General features: G+C 17.3%; 1 protein-coding gene across 1 annotated transcript in view; it reads right to left on the reverse strand.

Annotated features, from left to right (window-relative positions):
* The window catches only part of LOC142684062 (uncharacterized), a 54,580-nt gene that overhangs the window by 21,835 nt on the left and 11,999 nt on the right, over positions 1-20,746 (reverse strand). The window lies entirely within an intron of this gene.

The following is a 20,746-nucleotide window of genomic DNA, read 5'->3' on the forward strand; positions in this document are numbered from 1 at the left end:
TCACTGTATAATGGCGAGAAATGTGCCCGAGATGACAGGAAAACACATTATAAAAATAATAATAATAATAATAATAATAATAATGTAACAATGTAGTGATATAATAATAATGTAACAATGTAGTGATATAATAATAATAATGTAACAATGTAGTGATATAATAATAATGTAACAATGTAGTGATATAATAATAATAATGTAACAATGTAGTGATATAATAATAATGTAACAATGTAGTGATATAATAATAATGTAACAATGTAGTGATATAATAATAATGTAACAATGTAGTGATATAATAATAATAATAATGTAACAATGTAGTGATATAATAATAATAATGTAACAATGTAGTGATATAATAATAATGTAACAATGTAGTGATATAATAATAATAATAATAATAATAATGTAACAATGTAGTGATATAATAATAATAATGTAACAATGTAGTGATATAATAATAATGTAACAATGTAGTGATATAATAATAATGTAACAATGTAGTGATATAATAATAATAATAATGTAACAATGTAGTGATATAATAATAATAATGTAACAATGTAGTGATATAATAATAATGTAACAATGTAGTGATATAATAATAATGTAACAATGTAGTGATATAATAATAATAATGTAACAATGTAGTGATATAATAATAATGTAACAATGTAGTGATATAATAATAATGTAACAATGTAGTGATATAATAATAATGTAACAATGTAGTGATATAATAATAATAATGTAACAATGTAGTGATATAATAATAATAATGTAACAATGTAGTGATATAATAATAATGTAACAATGTAGTGATATAATAATAATAATGTAACAATGTAGTGATATAATAATAATAATGTAACAATGTAGTGATATAATAATAATGTAACAATGTAGTGATATAATAATAATGTAACAATGTAGTGATATAATAATAATAATGTAACAATGTAGTGATATAATAATAATAATAATAATAATAATGTAACAATGTAGTGATATAATAATAATGTAACAATGTAGTGATATAATAATAATGTAACAATGTAGTGATATAATAATAATGTAACAATGTAGTGATATAATAATAATAATGTAACAATGTAGTGATATAATAATAATGTAACAATGTAGTGATATAATAATAATAATGTAACAATGTAGTGATATAATAATAATAATGTAACAATGTAGTGATATAATAATAATGTAACAATGTAGTGATATAATAATAATAATAATGTAACAATGTAGTGATATAATAATAATGTAACAATGTAGTGATATAATAATAATAATGTAACAATGTAGTGATATAATAATAATAATGTAACAATGTAGTGATATAATAATAATAATGTAACAATGTAGTGCTATAATAATAATAATGTAACAATGTAGTGATATAATAATAATAATGTAACAATGTAGTGATATAATAATAATGTAACAATGTAGCGATATAATAATAATAATAATGTAACAATGTAGTGATATAATAATAATAATGTAACAATGTAGTGATATAATAATAATGTAACAATGTAGTGATATAATAATAATGTAACAATGTAGTGATATAATAATAATAATAATAATGTAACAATGTAGTGATATAATAATAATGTAACAATGTAGTGATATAATAATAATAATAATAATGTAACAATGTAGTGATATAATAATAATAATGTAACAATGTAGTGATATAATAATAATGTAACAATGTAGTGATATAATAATAATAATGTAACAATGTAGTGATATAATAATAATGTAACAATGTAGTGATATAATAATAATAATAATAATGTAACAATGTAGTGATATAATAATAATAATGTAACAATGTAGTGATATAATAATAATAATGTAACAATGTAGTGATATAATAATAATAATGTAACAATGTAGTGATATAATAATAATGTAACAATGTAGTGATATAATAATAATGTAACAATGTAGTGATATAATAATAATAATAATGTAACAATGTAGTGATATAATAATAATGTAACAATGTAGTGATATAATAATAATAATGTAACAATGTAGTGATATAATAATAATAATGTAACAATGTAGTGATATAATAATAATGTAACAATGTAGTGATATAATAATAATGTAACAATGTAGTGATATAATAATAATGTAACAATGTAGTGATATAATAATAATGTAACAATGTAGTGATATAATAATAATGTAACAATGTAGTGATATTATAATAATAATGTAACAATGTAGTGATATAATAATAATGTAACAATGTAGTGATATAATAATAATGTAACAATGTAGTGATATAATAATAATGTAACAATGTAGTGATATAATAATAATGTAACAATGTAGTGATATAATAATAATAATGTAACAATGTAGTGATATAATAATAATAATAATAATGTAACAATGTAGTGATATAATAATAATAATAATGTAACAATGTAGTGATATAATAATAATAATGTAACAATGTAGTGATATAATAATAATAATGTAACAATGTAGTGATATAATAATAATAATGTAACAATGTAGTGATATAATAATAATGTAACAATGTAGTGATATAATAATAATAATGTAACAATGTAGCGATATAATAATAATAATAATGTAACAATGTAGTGATATAATAATAATAATAATAATAATAATAATGTAACAATGTAGTGATATAATAATAATGTAACAATGTAGTGATATAATAATAATGTAACAATGTAGTGATATAATAATAATAATGTAACAATGTAGTGATATAATAATAATAATAATGTAACAATGTAGTGATATAATAATAATAATGTAACAATATAGTGATATAATAATAATAATAATAATGTAACAATGTAGTGATATAATAATAATGTAACAATGTAGTGATATAATAATAATGTAACAATGTAGTGATATAATAATAATAATAATGTAACAATGTAGTGATATAATAATAATGTAACAATGTAGTGATATAATAATAATGTAACAATGTAGTGATATAATAATAATGTAACAATGTAGTGATATAATAATAATGTAACAATGTAGTGATATAATAATAATAATAATAATAATAATAATGTAACAATGTAGTGATATAATAATAATGTAACAATGTAGTGATATAATAATAATGTAACAATGTAGTGATATAATAATAATAATGTAACAATGTAGTGATATAATAATAATAATGTAACAATGTAGTGATATAATAATAATAATGTAATAATGTAGTGATATAATAATAATGTAACAATGTAGTGATATAATAATAATGTAACAATGTAGTGATATAATAATAATAATGTAACAATGTAGTGATATAATAATAATGTAACAATGTAGCGATATAATAATAATAATGTAACAATGTAGTGATATAATAATAATAATATAACAATGTAGTGATATAATAATAATGTAACAATGTAGTGATATAATAATAATGTAACAATGTAGTGATATAATAATAATGTAACAATGTAGTGATATAATAATAATAATAATAATGTAACAATGTAGTGATATAATAATAATAATAATGTAACAATGTAGTGATATAATAATAATGTAACAATGTAGCGATATAATAATAATAATGTAACAATGTAGTGATATAATAATAATAATATAACAATGTAGTGATATAATAATAATGTAACAATGTAGTGATATAATAATAATGTAACAATGTAGTGATATAATAATAATGTAACAATGTAGTGATATAATAATAATAATAATAATGTAACAATGTAGTGATATAATAATAATAATAATGTAACAATGTAGTGATATAATAATAATGTAACAATGTAGTGATATAATAATAATAATGTAACAATGTAGTGATATAATAATAATGTAACAATGTAGTGATATAATAATAAAGTAACAATGTAGTGATATAATAATAATAATGTAACAATGTAGTGATATAATAATAATGTAACAATGTAGTGATATAATAATAATGTAACAATGTAGTGATATAATAATAATGTAACAATGTAGTGATATAATAATAATAATGTAACAATGTAGTGATATAATAATAATGTAACAATGTAGTGATATAATAATAATGTAACAATGTAGTGATATAATAATAATAATAATAATGTAACAATGTAGTGATATAATAATAATAATGTAACAATGTAGTGATATAATAATAATGTAACAATGTAGTGATATAATAATAATAATAATGTAACAATGTAGTGATATAATAATAATGTAACAATGTAGTGATATAATAATAATGTAACAATGTAGTGATATAATAATAATGTAACAATGTAGTGATATAATAATAATGTAACAATGTAGTGATATAATAATAATAATGTAACAATGTAGTGATATAATAATAATGTAACAATGTAGCGATATAATAATAATAATAATGTAACAATGTAGTGATATAATAATAATGTAACAATGTAGCGATATAATAATAATAATAATGTAACAATGTAGTGATATAATAATAATAATGTAACAATGTAGTGATATAATAATAATAATGTAACAATGTAGTGATATAATAATAATAATGTAACAATGTAGTGATATAATAATAATGTAACAATGTAGTGATATAATAATAATGTAACAATGTAGTGATATAATAATAATAATGTAACAATGTAGTGATATTATAATAATAATGTAACAATGTAGCGATATAATAATAATGTAACAATGTAGTGATATTATAATAATAATAATAATGTAACAATGTAGTGATATAATAATAATAATGTAACAATGTAGTGATATAATAATAATAATGTAACAATGTAGTGATATAATAATAATAATAATAATGTAGCGATATAATAATAATGTAACAATGTAGTGATATAATAATAATGTAACAATGTAGTGATATAATAATAATGTAACAATGTAGTGATATAATAATAATAATGTAACAATGTAGTGATATAATAATAATAATGTAACAATGTAGTGATATAATAATAATAATAATAATGTAACAATGTAGTGATATAATAATAATGTAACAATGTAGTGATATAATAATAATGTAACAATGTAGTGATATAATAATAATAATGTAACAATGTAGTGATATAATAATAATAATGTAACAATGTAGTGATATAATAATAATAATGTAACAATGTAGTGATATAATAATAATGTAACAATGTAGTGATATAATAATAATAATGTAACAATGTAGTGATATAATAATAATAATAATAATAATAATGTAACAATGTAGTGATATAATAATAATAATGTAACAATGTAGTGATATAATAATAATAATAATGTAACAATGTAGTGATATAATAATAATAATAATGTAACAATGTAGTGATATAATAATAATGTAACAATGTAGTGATATAATAATAATGTAACAATGTAGTGATATAATAATAATGTAACAATGTAGCGATATAATAATAATAATGTAACAATGTAGTGATATAATAATAATAATGTAACAATGTAGTGATATAATAATAATGTAACAATGTAGTGATATAATAATAATGTAACAATGTAGTGATATAATAATAATAATGTAACAATGTAGTGATATAATAATAATAATGTAACAATGTAGTGATATAATAATAATAATGTAACAATGTAGTGATATAATAATAATAATGTAACAATGTAGTGATATAATAATAATAATGTAACAATGTAGTGATATAATAATAATAATGTAACAATATAGTGATATAATAATAATAATGTAACAATGTAGTGATATAATAATAATAATGTAACAATGTAGTGATATAATAATAATGTAACAATGTAGTGATATAATAATAATAATGTAACAATGTAGCGATATAATAATAATGTAACAATGTAGTGATATAATAATAATGTAACAATGTAGTGATATAATAATGTAACAATGTAGTGATATAATAATAATAATAATGTAACAATGTAGTGATATAATAATAATGTAACAATGTAGTGATATAATAATAATAATGTAACAATGTAGCGATATAATAATAATGTAACAATGTAGTGATATAATAATAATAATGTAACAATGTAGTGATATAATAATAATGTAACAATGTAGTGATATAATAATAATGTAACAATGTAGTGATATAATAATAATGTAACAATGTAGTGATATAATAATAATAATAATGTAACAATGTAGTGATATAATAATAATGTAACAATGTAGTGATATAATAATAATGTAACAATGTAGTGATATAATAATAATAATGTAACAATGTAGTGATATAATAATAATGTAACAATGTAGTGATATAATAATAATGTAACAATGTAGTGATATAATAATAATGTAACAATGTAGTGATATAATAATAATGTAACAATGTAGTGATATAATAATAATAATGTAACAATGTAGTGATATAATAATAATGTAACAATGTAGTGATATAATAATAATGTAACAATGTAGTGATATAATAATAATAATAATAATAATAATAATGTAACAATGTAGTGATATAATAATAATGTAACAATGTAGTGATATAATAATAATGTAACAATGTAGTGATATAATAATAATAATGTAACAATGTAGTGATATAATAATAATGTAACAATGTAGTGATATAATAATAATGTAACAATGTAGTGATATAATAATAATAATAATGTAACAATGTAGTGATATAATAATAATGTAACAATGTAGTGATATAATAATAATAATGTAACAATGTAGTGATATAATAATAATGTAACAATGTAGTGATATAATAATAATAATGTAACAATGTAGTGATATAATAATAATAATGTAACAATGTAGTGATATAATAATAATGTAACAATGTAGTGATATAATAATAATAATGTAACAATGTAGTGATATAATAATAATAATGTAACAATGTAGTGATATAATAATAATAATGTAATAATGTAGTGATATAATAATAATGTAACAATGTAGCGATATAATAATAATGTAACAATGTAGTGATATAATAATAATAATGTAACAATGTAGTGATATAATAATAATAATGTAACAATGTAGTGATATAATAATAATAATGTAACAATGTAGTGATATAATAATAATGTAACAATGTAGTGATATAATAATAATAATGTAACAATGTAGTGATATAATAATAATAATGTAACAATATAGTGATATAATAATAATAATGTAACAATGTAGTGATATAATAATAATGTAACAATGTAGTGATATAATAATAATAATGTAACAATGTAGCGATATAATAATAATGTAACAATGTAGTGATATAATAATAATGTAACAATGTAGTGATATAATAATGTAACAATGTAGTGATATAATAATAATAATAATGTAACAATGTAGTGATATAATAATAATGTAACAATGTAGTGATATAATAATAATAATGTAACAATATAGTGATATAATAATAATAATGTAACAATGTAGTGATATAATAATAATGTAACAATGTAGTGATATAATAATAATAATAATGTAACAATGTAGCGATATAATAATAATGTAACAATGTAGTGATATAATAATAATGTAACAATGTAGTGATATAATAATGTAACAATGTAGTGATATAATAATAATAATAATGTAACAATGTAGTGATATAATAATAATGTAACAATGTAGTGATATAATAATAATAATGTAACAATGTAGTGATATAATAATAATAATGTAACAATATAGTGATATAATAATAATAATGTAACAATGTAGTGATATAATAATAATGTAACAATGTAGTGATATAATAATAATGTAACAATGTAGTGATATAATAATAATGTAACAATGTAGTGATATAATAATAATAATGTAACAATGTAGTGATATAATAATAATGTAACAATGTAGTGATATAATAATAATAATGTAACAATGTAGTGATATAATAATAATGTAACAATGTAGTGATATAATAATAATAATAATGTAACAATGTAGCGATATAATAATAATGTAACAATGTAGTGATATAATAATAATGTAACAATGTAGTGATATAATAATGTAACAATGTAGTGATATAATAATAATAATAATGTAACAATGTAGTGATATAATAATAATGTAACAATGTAGTGATATAATAATAATAATGTAACAATGTAGCGATATAATAATAATGTAACAATGTAGTGATATAATAATAATAATGTAACAATGTAGTGATATAATAATAATGTAACAATGTAGTGATATAATAATAATGTAACAATGTAGTGATATAATAATAATAATAATAATGTAACAATGTAGTGATATAATAATAATAATGTAACAATGTAGTGATATAATAATAATGTAACAATGTAGTGATATAATAATAATAATGTAACAATGTAGTGATATAATAATAATAATAATGTAACAATGTAGTGATATAATAATAATAATGTAACAATGTAGTGATATAATAATAATGTAACAATGTAGTGATATAATAATAATAATAATGTAACAATGTAGTGATATAATAATAATAATGTAACAATGTAGTGATATAATAATAATGTAACAATGTAGTGATATAATAATAATAATGTAACAATGTAGCGATATAATAATAATGTAACAATGTAGTGATATAATAATAATGTAACAATGTAGTGATATAATAATAATAATAATGTAACAATGTAGTGATATAATAATAATGTAACAATGTAGTGATATAATAATAATAATGTAACAATGTAGTGATATAATAATAATAATGTAACAATGTAGTGATATAATAATAATAATGTAACAATGTAGTGATATAATAATAATGTAACAATGTAGTGATATAATAATAATAATAATAATGTAACAATGTAGTGATATAATAATAATAATGTAACAATGTAGTGATATAATAATAATGTAACAATGTAGTGATATAATAATAATAATGTAACAATGTAGTGATATAATAATAATGTAACAATGTAGTGATATAATAATAATAATGTAACAATGTAGTGATATAATAATAATGTAACAATGTAGTGATATAATAATAATAATAATGTAACAATGTAGTGATATAATAATAATAATGTAACAATGTAGTGATATAATAATAATAATGTAACAATGTAGTGATATAATAATAATAATGTAACAATGTAGTGATATAATAATAATAATGTAACAATGTAGTGATATAATAATAATGTAACAATGTAGTGATATAATAATAATGTAACAATGTAGTGATATAATAATAATAATGTAACAATGTAGTGATATAATAATAATGTAACAATGTAGTGATATAATAATAATGTAACAATGTAGTGATATAATAATAATGTAACAATGTAGTGATATAATAATAATAATGTAACAATGTAGTGATATAATAATAATGTAACAATGTAGTGATATAATAATAATAATGTAACAATGTAGTGATATAATAATAATAATAATGTAACAATGTAGTGATATAATAATAATGTAACAATGTAGTGATATAATAATAATGTAACAATGTAGTGATATAATAATAATAATGTAACAATGTAGTGATATAATAATAATGTAACAATGTAGTGATATAATAATAATGTAACAATGTAGTGATATAATAATAATGTAACAATGTAGTGATATAATAATAATGTAACAATGTAGCGATATAATAATAATGTAACAATGTAGTGATATAATAATAATAATGTAACAATGTAGTGATATAATAATAATGTAACAATGTAGTGATATAATAATAATGTAACAATGTAGTGATATAATAATAATAATAATGTAACAATGTAGTGATATAATAATAATAATGTAACAATGTAGTGATATAATAATAATGTAACAATGTAGTGATATAATAATAATAATGTAACAATGTAGTGATATAATAATAATAATGTAACAATATAGTGATATAATAATAATAATGTAACAATGTAGTGATATAATAATAATGTAACAATGTAGTGATATAATAATAATGTAACAATGTAGTGATATAATAATAATAATGTAACAATGTAGTGATATAATAATAATAATGTAACAATGTAGCGATATAATAATAATGTAACAATGTAGTAATATAATAATAATAATGTAACAATGTAGTGATATAATAATAATAATGTAACAATGTAGTGATATAATAATAATGTAACAATGTAGTGATATAATAATAATAATGTAACAATGTAGTGATATTATAATAATAATAATGTAACAATGTAGTGATATAATAATAATGTAACAATGTAGTGATATAATAATAATGTAACAATGTAGTGATATAATAATAATGTAACAATGTAGTGATATAATAATAATGTAACAATGTAGTGATATAATAATAATGTAACAATGTAGTGATATAATAATAATAATAATGTAACAATGTAGTGATATAATAATAATAATAATGTAACAATGTAGTGATATAATAATAATAATGTAACAATGTAGTGATATAATAATAATAATGTAACAATGTAGTGATATAATAATAATGTAACAATGTAGTGATATAATAATAATAATAATAATGTAACAATGTAGTGATATAATAATAATAATGTAACAATGTAGTGATATAATAATAATGTAACAATGTAGTGATATAATAATAATAATGTAACAATGTAGTGATATAATAATAATGTAACAATGTAGTGATATAATAATAATGTAACAATGTAGTGATATAATAATAATAATGTAACAATGTAGTGATATAATAATAATGTAACAATGTAGTGATATAATAATAATGTAACAATGTAGTGATATAATAATAATAATAATAATAATGTAACAATGTAGTGATATAATAATAATAATGTAACAATGTAGTGATATTATAATAATAATAATAATGTAACAATGTAGTGATATAATAATAATGTAACAATGTAGTGATATAATAATAATGTAACAATGTAGTGATATAATAATAATAATGTAACAATGTAGTGATATAATAATAATAATAATGTAACAATGTAGTGATATAATAATAATAATGTAACAATGTAGTGATATAATAATAATGTAACAATGTAGTGATATAATAATAATAATGTAATAATGTAGTGATATAATAATAATAATAATAATAATAATAATAATGTAACAATGTAGTGATATAATAATAATGTAACAATGTAGTGATATAATAATAATAATGTAACAATGTAGTGATATAATAATAATGTAACAATGTAGTGATATAATAATAATGTAACAATGTAGTGATATAATAATAATAATGTAACAATGTAGTGATATAATAATAATGTAACAATGTAGTGATATAATAATAATAATGTAACAATGTAGTGATATAATAATAATGTAACAATGTAGTGATATAATAATAATGTAACAATGTAGTGATATAATAATAATAATAATAATAATAATGTAACAATGTAGTGATATAATAATAATAATGTAACAATGTAGTGATATTATAATAATAATAATAATGTAACAATGTAGTGATATAATAATAATGTAACAATGTAGTGATATAATAATAATGTAACAATGTAGTGATATAATAATAATAATGTAACAATGTAGTGATATAATAATAATAATAATGTAACAATGTAGTGATATAATAATAATAATGTAACAATGTAGTGATATAATAATAATAATAATGTAACAATGTAGTGATATAATAATAATAATGTAACAATGTAGTGATATAATAATAATGTAACAATGTAGTGATATAATAATAATAATGTAACAATGTAGTGATATAATAATAATGTAACAATGTAGTGATATAATAATAATAATGTAACAATGTAGTGATATAATAATAATAATAATGTAACAATGTAGTGATATAATAATAATAATGTAACAATGTAGTGATATAATAATAATGTAACAATGTAGTGATATAATAATAATGTAACAATGTAGTGATATAATAATAATGTAACAATGTAGTGATATAATAATAATAATGTAACAATGTAGTGATATAATAATAATGTAACAATGTAGTGATATAATAATAATGTAACAATGTAGTGATATAATAATAATAATGTAACAATGTAGTGATATAATAATAATGTAACAATGTAGCGATATAATAATAATGTAACAATGTAGTGATATAATAATAATAATGTAACAATGTAGTGATATAATAATAATGTAACAATGTAGTGATATAATAATAATGTAACAATGTAGTGATATAATAATAATAATAATGTAACAATGTAGTGATATAATAATAATAATGTAACAATGTAGTGATATAATAATAATGTAACAATGTAGTGATATAATAATAATAATAATAATGTAACAATGTAGTGATATAATAATAATGTAACAATGTAGTGATATAATAATAATAATGTAACAATGTAGCGATATAATAATAATGTAACAATGTAGTGATATAATAATAATGTAACAATGTAGTGATATAATAATGTAACAATGTAGTGATATAATAATAATAATAATGTAACAATGTAGTGATATAATAATAATAATGTAACAATGTAGTGATATAATAATAATAATGTAACAATGTAGTGATATAATAATAATGTAACAATGTAGTGATATAATAATAATGTAACAATGTAGTGATATAATAATAATAATAATGTAACAATGTAGTGATATAATAATAATAATGTAACAATGTAGTGATATAATAATAATGTAACAATGTAGTGATATAATAATAATAATGTAACAATGTAGTGATATAATAATAATGTAACAATGTAGTGATATAATAATAATAATGTAACAATGTAGTGATATAATAATAATAATGTAACAATGTAGTGATATAATAATAATGTAACAATGTAGTGATATAATAATAATAATAATGTAACAATGTAGTGATATAATAATAATAATGTAACAATGTAGTGATATAATAATAATGTAACAATGTAGTGATATAATAATAATAATGTAACAATGTAGTGATATAATAATAATGTAACAATGTAGTGATATAATAATAATGTAACAATGTAGTGATATAATAATAATAATGTAACAATGTAGTGATATAATAATAATAATGTAACAATGTAGTGATATAATAATAATGTAACAATGTAGTGATATAATAATAATAATGTAACAATGTAGCGATATAATAATAATGTAACAATGTAGTGATATAATAATAATGTAACAATGTAGTGATATAATAATAATAATGTAACAATGTAGTGATATAATAATAATGTAACAATGTAGTGATATAATAATAATAATAATGTAACAATGTAGTGATATAATAATAATGTAACAATGTAGTGATATAATAATAATAATGTAACAATGTAGTGATATAATAATAATAATGTAACAATGTAGTGATATAATAATAATAATGTAACAATGTAGTGATATAATAATAATGTAACAATGTAGTGATATAATAATAATGTAACAATATAGTGATATAATAATAATGTAACAATGTAGTGATATAATAATAATGTAACAATATAGTGATATAATAATAATAATAATGTAACAATGTAGTGATATAATAATAATAATGTAACAATGTAGTGATATAATAATAATGTAACAATATAGTGATATAATAATAATGTAACAATATAGTGATATAATAATAATGTAACAATGTAGTGATATAATAATAATAATGTAACAATGTAGTGATATAATAATAATAATGTAACAATGTAGTGATATAATAATAATGTAACAATGTAGTGATATAATAATAATGTAACAATGTAGTGATATAATAATAATGTAACAATGTAGTGATATAATAATAATGTAACAATGTAGTGATATAATAATAATGTAACAATGTAGTGATATAATAATAATAATGTAACAATGTAGTGATATAATAATAATGTAACAATGTAGTGATATAATAATAATAATGTAACAATGTAGTGATATAATAATAATGTAACAATGTAGTGATATAATAATAATAATGTAACAATGTAGTGATATAATAATAATGTAACAATGTAGTGATATAATAATAATGTAACAATGTAGTGATATAATAATAATGTAACAATGTAGTGATATAATAATAATAATAATGTAACAATGTAGTGATATAATAATAATGTAACAATGTAGTGATATAATAATAATAATAATAATGTAACAATGTAGTGATATAATAATAATAATGTAACAATGTAGCGATATAATAATAATGTAACAATGTAGTGATATAATAATAATAATGTAACAATGTAGTGATATAATAATAATAATGTAACAATGTAGCGATATAATAATAATGTAACAATGTAGTGATATAATAATAATAATGTAACAATGTAGTGATATAATAATAATGTAACAATGTAGTGATATAATAATAATAATAATGTAACAATGTAGTGATATAATAATAATGTAACAATGTAGTGATATAATAATAATAATGTAACAATGTAGTGATATAATAATAATAATGTAACAATGTAGTGATATAATAATAATAATGTAACAATGTAGTGATATAATAATAATGTAACAATGTAGTGATATAATAATAATAATAATGTAACAATGTAGTGATATAATAATAATAATGTAACAATGTAGTGATATAATAATAATGTAACAATGTAGTGATATAATAATAATAATGTAACAATGTAGTGATATAATAATAATGTAACAATGTAGTGATATAATAATAATAATGTAACAATGTAGTGATATAATAATAATAATGTAACAATGTAGTGATATAATAATAATAATGTAACAATGTAGTGATATAATAATAATAATGTAACAATGTAGTGATATAATAATAATAATGTAACAATGTAGTGATATAATAATAATGTAACAATGTAGTGATATAATAATAATAATGTAACAATGTAGTGATATAATAATAATGTAACAATGTAGTGATATAATAATAATGTAACAATGTAGTGATATAATAATAATGTAACAATGTAGTGATATAATAATAATAATGTAACAATGTAGTGATATAATAATAATGTAACAATGTAGTGATATAATAATAATGTAACAATGTAGTGATATAATAATAATGTAACAATGTAGTGATATAATAATAATGTAACAATGTAGTGATATAATAATAATGTAACAATGTAGTGATATAATAATAATAATGTAACAATGTAGTGATATAATAATAATAATAATGTAACAATGTAGCGATATAATAATAATGTAACAATGTAGTGATATAATAATAATAATGTAACAATGTAGTGATATAATAATAATGTAACAATGTAGTGATATAATAATAATAATAATGTAACAATGTAGTGATATAATAATAATGTAACAATGTAGTGATATAATAATAATAATAATGTAACAATGTAGTGATATAATAATAATGTAACAATGTAGTGATATAATAATAATAATGTAACAATGTAGTGATATAATAATAATAATAATGTAACAATGTAGTGATATAATAATAATAATGTAACAATGTAGTGATATAATAATAATAATGTAACAATGTAGTGATATAATAATAATGTAACAATGTAGTGATATAATAATAATAATGTAACAATGTAGTGATATAATAATAATGTAACAATGTAGTGATATAATAATAATAATGTAACAATGTAGTGATATAATAATAATAATGTATCAATGTAGTGATATAATAATAATGTAACAATGTAGTGATATAATAATAATAATGTAACAATGTAGTGATATAATAATAATAATGTAACAATGTAGTGATATAATAATAATGTAACAATGTAGTGATATAATAATAATAATGTAACAATGTAGTGATATAATAATAATGTAACAATGTAGTGATATAATAATAATGTAACAATGTAGTGATATAATAATAATGTAACAATGTAGTGATATAATAATAATGTAACAATGTAGTGATATAATAATAATAATAATGTAACAATGTAGTGATATAATAATAATGTAACAATGTAGTGATATAATAATAATAATGTAACAATGTAGCAATATAATAATAATGTAACAATGTAGTGATATAATAATAATGTAACAATGTAGTGATATAATAATAATAATGTAACAATGTAGTGATATAATAATAATAATGTAACAATGTAGTGATATAATAATAATGTAACAATGTAGCGATATAATAATAATGTAACAATGTAGTGATATAATAATAATAATGTAACAATGTAGTGATATAATAATAATAATGTAACAATGTAGTGATATAATAATAATGTAACAATGTAGTGATATAATAATAATAATAATGTAACAATGTAGTGATATAATAATAATGTAACAATGTAGTGAGATAATAATAATAATGTAACAATGTAGTGATATAATAATAATAATGTAACAATGTAGTGATATAATAATAATAATGTAACAATGTAGTGATATAATAATAATAATGTAACAATGTAGTGATATAATAATAATGTAACAATGTAGTGATATAATAATAATAATAATGTAACAATGTAGTGATATAATAATAATGTAACAATGTAGTGATATAATAATAATGTAACAATGTAGTGATATAATAATAATGTAACAATGTAGTGATATAATAATAATGTAACAATGTAGTGATATAATAATAATGTAACAATGTAGTGATATAATAATAATGTAACAATGTAGTGATATAATAATAATAATGTAACAATGTAGTGATATAATAATAATGTAACAATGTAGTGATATAATAATAATAATAATGTAACAATGTAGTGATATAATAATAATAATGTAACAATGTAGTGATATAATAATAATGTAACAATGTAGTGATATAATAATAATGTAACAATGTAGTGATATAATAATAATGTAACAATGTAGTGATATAATAATAATAATGTAACAATGTAGTGATATAATAATAATGTAACAATGTAGTGATATAATAATAATGTAACAATGTAGTGATATAATAATAATGTAACAATGTAGTGATATAATAATAATGTAACAATGTAGTGATATAATAATAATGTAACAATGTAGTGATATAATAATAATGTAACAATGTAGTGATATAATAATAATAATAATGTAACAATGTAGTGATATAATAATAATAATGTAACAATGTAGTGATATAATAATAATGTAACAATGTAGTGATATAATAATAATGTAACAATGTAGTGATATAATAATAATGTAACAATGTAGTGATATAATAATAATAATAATGTAACAATGTAGTGATATAATAATAATAATGTAACAATGTAGTGATATAATAATAATAATGTAACAATGTAGTGATATAATAATAATAATGTAACAATGTAGTGATATAATAATAATAATGTAACAATGTAGTGATATAATAATAATAATGTAACAATGTAGTGATATAATAATAATGTAACAATGTAGTGATATAATAATAATAATGTAACAATGTAGTGATATAATAATAATAATGTAACAATGTAGTGATATAATAATAATAATAATGTAACAATGTAGTGATATAATAATAATAATGTAACAATGTAGTGATATAATAATAATAATGTAACAATGTAGTGATATAATAATAATAATAATGTAACAATGTAGTGATATAATAATAATAATGTAACAATGTAGTGATATAATAATAATAATGTAACAATGTAGTGATATAATAATAATAATGTAACAATGTAGTGATATAATAATAATGTAACAATGTAGTGATATAATAATAATGTAACAATGTAGTGATATAATAATAATGTAACAATGTAGTGATATAATAATAATGTAACAATGTAGTGATATAATAATAATGTAACAATGTAGTGATATAATAATAATAATGTAACAATGTAGTGATATAATAATAATAATGTAACAATGTAGTGATATAATAATAATAATAATGTAACAATGTAGTGATATAATAATAATGTAACAATGTAGTGATATAATAATAATAATGTAACAATGTAGTGATATAATAATAATAATGTAACAATGTAGTGATATAATAATAATGTAACAATGTAGTGATATAATAATAATAATGTAACAATGTAGTGATATAATAATAATAATAATGTAACAATGTAGTGATATAATAATAATAATAATGTAACAATGTAGTGATATAATAATAATAATGTAACAATGTAGTGATATAATAATAATGTAACAATGTAGTGATATAATAATAATGTAACAATGTAGTGATATAATAATAATGTAACAATGTAGTGATATAATAATAATAATGTAACAATGTAGTGATATAATAATAATAATGTAACAATGTAGTGATATAATAATAATGTAACAATGTAGTGATATAATAATAATAATAATGTAACAATGTAGTGATATAATAATAATAATGTAACAATGTAGTGATATAATAATAATGTAACAATGTAGTGATATAATAATAATAATGTAACAATGTAGTGATATAATAATAATGTAACAATGTAGTGATATAATAATAATGTAACAATGTAGTGATATAATAATAATGTAACAATATAGTGATATAATAATAATGTAACAATGTAGTGATATAATAATAATAATAATGTAACAATGTAGTGATATAATAATAATGTAACAATGTAGTGATATAATAATAATGTAACAATGTAGTGATATAATAATAATAATGTAACAATGTAGTGATATAATAATAATAATGTAACAATATAGTGATATAATAATAATAATGTAACAATGTAGTGATATAATAATAATGTAACAATATAGTGATATAATAATAATAATGTAACAATGTAGTGATATAATAATAATAATGTAACAATGTAGTGATATAATAATAATAATGTAACAATGTAGTGATATAATAATAATGTAACAATGTAGTGATATAATAATAATAATGTAACAATGTAGTGATATAATAATAATGTAACAATGTAGTGATATAATAATAATAATGTAACAATGTAGTGATATAATAATAATAATGTATCAATGTAGTGATATAATAATAATGTAACAATGTAGTGATATAATAATAATAATGTAACAATGTAGTGATATAATAATAATAATGTAACAATGTAGTGATATAATAATAATGTAACAATGTAGTGATATAATAATAATAATGTAACAATGTAGTGATATAATAATAATGTAACAATGTAGTGATATAATAATAATGTAACAATGTAGTGATATAATAATAATGTAACAATGTAGTGATATAATAATAATGTAACAATGTAGTGATATAATAATAATAATAATGTAACAATGTAGTGATATAATAATAATGTAACAATGTAGTGATATAATAATAATAATGTAACAATGTAGCAATATAATAATAATGTAACAATGTAGTGATATAATAATAATGTAACAATGTAGTGATATAATAATAATAATGTAACAATGTAGTGATATAATAATAATAATGTAACAATGTAGTGATATAATAATAATGTAACAATGTAGCGATATAATAATAATGTAACAATGTAGTGATATAATAATAATAATGTAACAATGTAGTGATATAATAATAATAATGTAACAATGTAGTGATATAATAATAATGTAACAATGTAGTGATATAATAATAATAATAATGTAACAATGTAGTGATATAATAATAATGTAACAATGTAGTGAGATAATAATAATAATGTAACAATGTAGTGATATAATAATAATAATGTAACAATGTAGTGATATAATAATAATAATGTAACAATGTAGTGATATAATAATAATAATGTAACAATGTAGTGATATAATAATAATGTAACAATGTAGTGATATAATAATAATAATAATGTAACAATGTAGTGATATAATAATAATGTAACAATGTAGTGATATAATAATAATGTAACAATGTAGTGATATAATAATAATGTAACAATGTAGTGATATAATAATAATGTAACAATGTAGTGATATAATAATAATGTAACAATGTAGTGATATAATAATAATGTAACAATGTAGTGATATAATAATAATAATGTAACAATGTAGTGATATAATAATAATGTAACAATGTAGTGATATAATAATAATAATAATGTAACAATGTAGTGATATAATAATAATAATGTAACAATGTAGTGATATAATAATAATGTAACAATGTAGTGATATAATAATAATGTAACAATGTAGTGATATAATAATAATGTAACAATGTAGTGATATAATAATAATAATGTAACAATGTAGTGATATAATAATAATGTAACAATGTAGTGATATAATAATAATGTAACAATGTAGTGATATAATAATAATGTAACAATGTAGTGATATAATAATAATGTAACAATGTAGTGATATAATAATAATGTAACAATGTAGTGATATAATAATAATGTAACAATGTAGTGATATAATAATAATAATAATGTAACAATGTAGTGATATAATAATAATAATGTAACAATGTAGTGATATAATAATAATGTAACAATGTAGTGATATAATAATAATGTAACAATGTAGTGATATAATAATAATGTAACAATGTAGTGATATAATAATAATAATAATGTAACAATGTAGTGATATAATAATAATAATGTAACAATGTAGTGATATAATAATAATAATGTAACAATGTAGTGATATAATAATAATAATGTAACAATGTAGTGATATAATAATAATAATGTAACAATGTAGTGATATAATAAT

Source organism: Rhinoderma darwinii, assembly GCF_050947455.1.
Source record: "Rhinoderma darwinii isolate aRhiDar2 chromosome 4 unlocalized genomic scaffold, aRhiDar2.hap1 SUPER_4_unloc_3, whole genome shotgun sequence".
Lineage (NCBI taxonomy): Eukaryota > Metazoa > Chordata > Amphibia > Anura > Rhinodermatidae > Rhinoderma > Rhinoderma darwinii.